The sequence below is a fragment of the Alligator mississippiensis genome, chromosome 3, assembly GCF_030867095.1.
Source record: "Alligator mississippiensis isolate rAllMis1 chromosome 3, rAllMis1, whole genome shotgun sequence".
Taxonomy (NCBI): Eukaryota; Metazoa; Chordata; order Crocodylia; family Alligatoridae; genus Alligator; species Alligator mississippiensis.
The window spans coordinates 85,165,017-85,170,989 of record NC_081826.1 but is presented as its reverse complement, the minus strand read 5'-3'; the positions used below and the strand labels follow the sequence as shown (position 1 = coordinate 85,170,989).

The following is a 5,973-nucleotide window of genomic DNA, read 5'->3' as shown; positions in this document are numbered from 1 at the left end:
ATTATAACGCTTTCTGTATAGGTTAAGGCTTTTCAAGTAAGGAAAATAGTTGCTGCTGCAATAAACATATTACTTGTAAAGAACTTTGCAGCTTTTATGAATCTCTATTGAAAAATAACTAGAAAGCTTGATAAATGGAGAGACTTCCTGGTGTAATTTGGACATTCTTTGTTCATTTGTCAGCCCCATTTCAGAGATCTTGTACAGGAAAGCAACATATAGGAAAGGTGGGGACACTGGACAGGAGAAAGGCAAGCTAGAGACAATGGAATAACTGTTTCCTATCTTGAATGTGAGCAGGGGGTGTGCGGAGCCTCCATTTTAACAGTCAGGAAGAGGAGTTTATTTCTGCGGCCAGCAGAGGCTGACTTTTTAACTTGAAATTAGTATGTGCACGCATATTGTCACAGGCGTAGAAAGGAATTTTTAAAAAACCCTTAAAAAGCATGATTTGATTAAAATGAATCTCAAGGCTTAAGAAATATCTGATCTCTTGAGACCGTCTGACTCACGATTGTGATCTGTTGAGGTTGACAATACTGGAAACAAATGAGAATGCTTTTATAATTGCTGGACCAACCAAGCAAGAAGAAATCTAGCTGCAAGGGGAAAAATAACTGTGATTCAGAGAACTAACTACGTGTAGAACAGAGGATCTTAGATTCCTTAAAAGATTCTGATGGAAGCCCAAAGAATGCTTAAGAGTGGTAAGCAACCTACAGCATGAAAATGCATGCAGGGGTTTATTGTTTTTTCTACATCTGTGTACTTTCTGTGCTAGTTAAAGTGAAGAGTTTTGGAGCCCTTAAAGACTGTGGTTCTGTTTGTTTTTAATAGTCCTTGAAGAGATTAACTAAATCCAGAGTGCCCACGAAGTGGGAGTTCTGAGAAAGGATGTGCTTAAGCTACTAGCGAATCTGAGAGTCAGCGCTGGTCCTGGCTGCTAAAGCGTTGAGCCACGTAGTTCCATTTCTAGAGTCTTTGCCCAAGAGGTAAGTCACAAACCCCATCAGAGGAGATCATGGGGTGTCATAGAGATTTTCTCATTTTTGTTACACTAATGTAACATGTGTGGTCTTGTTGAAAAGTCAGTGTTGTGCTGTATCCATTTGTGTTGCTTTTATCACTATGTAGATTATATTATGCTGTCTGGATATATGTTTATGATTTTGGAAATGGTTTAGTCAAAGGAACTGAAGGATGAGTACTTAAGGAAAAGGTAGTAAGTGAAACTGCTAAGTAAGTAAGTAGCTCTTCTTGTCAGTGTTTCAGGGCAGAGAACTGCCACTCGCAATAGCCAACAGAGGGAGCCACTATTGGGATGGGTTCCAAAGGCAGTGCTTGCTTGTAATGGGAAAAATCAACCCTGCAATAGCAAAGGTATCTGAGAGCAGGGGCAGATTAACACATGGGCCCACATGGCCCCTGCCAATCCGTAGGTAAAATTCAGAGGGGACGAGCTGTGACCTGCTGCCTTGCTGCAGGCACCATGGCACTGGAGGACATGAGACACCAGGCTGAGGCTAAAGCAGAGCCAATGCATGCAGGGGCTGGTAAGGACCCCACCCCAGGCTGCAGGCAGTGCTACCTGTGCTGCCAGTTGCAGCACTGGTGCGTGGTTGGGGGCCTGGTGGCACTGCCTGGCACACACCCCTACCTGGCAGCCCTGTGGCTGGGGCAGCGTCTTCACCTCGTGCTGGGTACTCAGGCTGTGTACTGTTTGCAGCACCAGCACCAGCAAGGCTCCACAGGTGGGTGGATGGATGCAGCTCTCCAGGCAGGGCTGGGCAGGGAACCAGCGGCCCCAGCAATGACTGTCTGTGCCCAGCAGGCCCAATGTCTCTGAGATTAGGGTCAGGCTTGGGCTGACCTACTACAGCACCGACATTCATGGGTCCATGGAGCTGCAGGTGGAGAGCTATGTGGTCCACGACAGCTACTCCCAAGCCACCAAACACCACGACATCAGTGAGCCCCTGCCCCAGCCATGGCCACAGGGCCTCTCCCTCCTCCCCAGCCACACAGGGCACCCCCATGCCTCCCCTTGAACATTCGTGCTTATGATAGGGTATGGGGAGCCTCCAATTTTCTGTTTGCCTAGGGCCTCACGAAATCTTAATCTGTCACTGTCTGAGAGACATGGCCCATTAGCCAGAGGAAGGCCAGATGCCCTAGGGAGAGACATTTCTAAAAGATTCTGAGACTTATAAATAATTAGAACAATGCTGATAGGGCAGGAGGCAGGGAAGGGGAGGCTGGCTTGAAGGTATTTGGAGGGCTATCTGTGAGTTGGCCAGGGTCAGGCAGGAGTCAGGGCTGGCAGGATCAGCAGGAAGGCTGATTTCTGAAAATACTGCCAGGTGTCTCTGAAAGTAGTAGTCATACTGGGTAGTAGTCAGATGAGAGGGTACAAAACTTTACTGACCTTTTTGTTCTATCTTCAGACTTTAAGGTCAGTTGTTCTTGTATGATTCTTTTCTCCTATATATTAAACATTGTGTTGTTTTGTCACCTTACTAGTTGCTTATGGTAAGTAAAGTATGGTCTCTGGGAGAGTGATATACATTCTACAGAAAGGGGGACCTAACGTTTCTTTCACAACCCAAATGGAAACCACCAGGAGCTGGTAGAGATTTCCTTGTTGTTGCTGTGAGGTCTGGTCTAAGGGCAGTGGATCTGAGGCTTGGGGGGGATAAGGAGTTATACGAGGGCAAACCCTGATCTGTTCCTTGGGACAGGCAGCAGGACAGTGGGAAGAAACTCAGAGCTCCAGGGGTACCCATGGATGGGTTTGTGACAAGGTGTACCAGAGGGGCCAAGGAAAAAACCACTGCTGCAACCTACTCAAGAAAATGCTAGAAGCACGTGGGCCTGGGTGGGATCCAAATCCAGTGTCTAGTGAATGTCCAGCTGGGGAGTTTTAATAGAGTTGTGTAACACTGTATCAAATGCTGTATAATCTAATCACAAACACAGAGATCCAACATCCAACTGGAAGAGCCTCAGTATTTTATACAGACTTTGGATCAGGCCTCTGAATAAGAAGCTAGAAGAAAGAACACTTTGAAAACAGCTGAAAATGCTCTGAAAACTATGGGGATAAAAACTGCTTCCAGAAGCATTCCAATAGCTGAGAACTTGAACCAGGGAAGCCCAGGCCTTGAATGTTGCACTGGATTCAGTGGCACGCTACTGCTACATGAGGGACACCAAACTTGCCCTTTGTTGTCACAGTAGAAGGACATGTGCTTTCCACAAAATATGAGGCCAGTACCTGGACTGCTTTGCACAACTGCGCAGATCTATTAAAGGGCGATTTCTAGTTGGCTCTTTTAGAAAGCTACCCATGCATCCAGAATGCTTGCTGTGGCTATGGATAGCTTATAAAGTAGGAAAAGTCTACATGAACCCTCACAAATCTGTAACAGGCAAAGTCACTAACACAAAAAGTTTAATCGCATGTGGCGGGCATGCCAGTAGGAGCCTGGCTTGCTGGCTTGAAAGGGCTTCAAGCCATTGGTGGGACATTATCTCCAATCAGGTGGTGGTGGAGGAGAGGCTGCCCTGCTCCTGCTTGGGGCAAGGCAAAGAGCCTGGACCTGGGGGCGGGCTATACTTTCCTTCACCCTGATTGGTCCTCTTGCAATCGGGGGGGGGGAGGCAAAGCCTCTGAAGGGTATAAAAGAACAGCATGCCTAGCACATGGACACACTTCAAAGGATGAAGAAGAGAGCAAGACTAAGAGGAGAGCTGCCCAGCAGGGCAGAGCAGTATCCCTGAGGAGCCAGGCGGCCTCCTCGCCAGATGGGAGTGGCAAGTGGTGCGGCCCACAGCACCAGTGCACAGTTCGGTGCATGGAGCAGAGACCCTGGGAGCCGCACAAGGCCACTCGAGTGCACAACCCCTGGTATGAGTCCAGGGGCTCGGTACAGGCAACACTGCACAGTGGTTCCAAGAAGGACCAGGCTCCTGGGAGCTGCACAAGGCAGCTCGGGTCCCCAACCCCTGGTAAGTGGACAGAATCTTGGTGCATGGCGTGGTCCAAGTGGGACCCAGGCCCTGGAGCTATATGAGGTGGCTCGGGTCTCCAACCCCTGGCACAAGGACAGGAAGATTCGGTGCAGGTGGTGCTGCACAGAGGGTCTGGAAGCAGACCCAGGCCCTGGGAGCCATGTGGGGCAGCTAGGGACTACCACCCCTGCCTCCCCGCTGGCATGAGGTCAGGCATCTAAAGCTGAAGCCTCGTATGGAGGGCCCCGGTTGAAACCGAGACCCTGAAACCCTGCAAGGTGTCTCGCAGCCCCAACCCCGAGCAGAAGAGTAAAGCCCTCAGTGCACACCACGGTCCATAGGGCCACTGATGACGGTGGGCCAAGAGGGAGCCAGAAACACCTGGAGCCTCAGCAGGAGAGGTGGAAACTTGCTAGGAGAGAGATGAGGACCTGTCACTTGGCTCCCTGGAGTTGAGAGTTCCCAGGGAAGGGGATTCCTACAGGGGAAGGGGAATCCACCTGGGCCAGGGAAGCCAACCACTGAAGGGGAAGTCTAGAAGGATAGGGCTCCCCAAGTTTGAACTTTTATTTTGGGTTAAAGGATATATTGGCTGGGTTAGAGAAAGTCAGAAGGGAACCAGGGGAGCTCTCCCCCACCCCCCACCCCTTCCCCACCCCCCACAGCCACAGGAATGCAGCCAAGGCTCCACAATAGCCTGGGCCTTGGAGTTCCTAGAAGAGTTAATTATATTCAATGGTGTTGCACCTTATATTTTGTGACTGGGCACTGGGTATTGCGTGGTTTATATTTCATGTTTTATCAGTATAAATTGATAAAGTCTAAAATTATTGAGTTATATTGAAATCCTTAATCTGATATTATGAGGCTAAGTATTTGATATATATTTGTAGATTTATATTTAATACCTAAGTAGATTTAAATTTTTATAGAGTTTAAGGTTATAAAACACTTGTTGAAACTTAGGTTAGAATATTATTATAATAGTTAACTGTATCCTGAGAGAGGTGTAGAACTGTGTAAATATAGCCTATAATCCTTGTTGTTGTAAATGGTGTGTGTGTGTATTCTTTTCATCTTTTTCTTATGTATATTGTAATACTGATAAACTTGTATACAGTTAAGTTATAGAGTGTGTTGGTCTGTCTCTCTATAGGGGAAAGGGAAAACTGCATGCTGCCAGCAGTTTTCCCACACAGCACACCTACCCTGCTAGTATCTTTCTTCAGTTGAAGTAGGGAGTACACAACCAGGTACAACTGGATTATAGACACAAAAAAGTACACCAGGTAAAAATACAGTTCAAATCACAGAAGCTGTTAAAGAACAAGCCAGATGTTGGCTGGCACTTCTCAGGTGGCAAAGCACTAAAAGCACCGGTGCAGGGGACAAAGCAAGATGCATATTGCTTTTGTAATATGGAGAGTAGCCAGTGCAACATAGGTCCAGCCATTCCCCATCCTGCCTCCAACACGTCCCTTCTCCCTGGGCTCCCCTTTGGCACAGCTCTACACCAGGGATTGTAAAGAGAGAAATGAAGAGATACATATAACAGCCACATGTTTCCCTTGTACTGAAGGAGATCCCCAAGAGGCTTCTTTACAGCCCTATTCACTGCTGGAGTGGTGTAAAGGGCCTATGAGGAGGACCATGTCCATTATTGTTGCCTAGGTAACTGCAAGAAATAAATGGGGTTTAAGGATTGTATCACTGAACTGCTTTGCTGTTTCAGCTGTCTCTAACAGTCACTTGCAGCCGACTTCAGGCCTGAGAGTAACTCTACTAGAGATAATAAGAGTAAACAGGTGAAAAACTAAGTTAGGCCCTGGCTGTCCAAAAACAAAGCATTGTGCTAGAAAACTTCTATTAAATTAAATCCTCACCTGCTCCACACTTAAGACCTAACCCATATTTCTACTTCTGTGATCCTGTACTAGCCAGAAATCAAACCCTGCTGCAGCC

General features: G+C 47.4%; 1 long non-coding RNA gene across 1 annotated transcript; it reads left to right on the top strand.

The window, feature by feature from the left end:
* The first annotated feature begins 233 nt into the window (after positions 1-233).
* Positions 234-5,139, top strand: LOC109283130 (uncharacterized). Its single transcript, XR_002090197.2, has 3 exons — positions 234-707; positions 838-992; positions 2,977-5,139. It is a non-coding gene; the product is annotated as an uncharacterized LOC109283130 (long non-coding RNA).
* Positions 5,140-5,973: the final 834 nt, after the last annotated feature.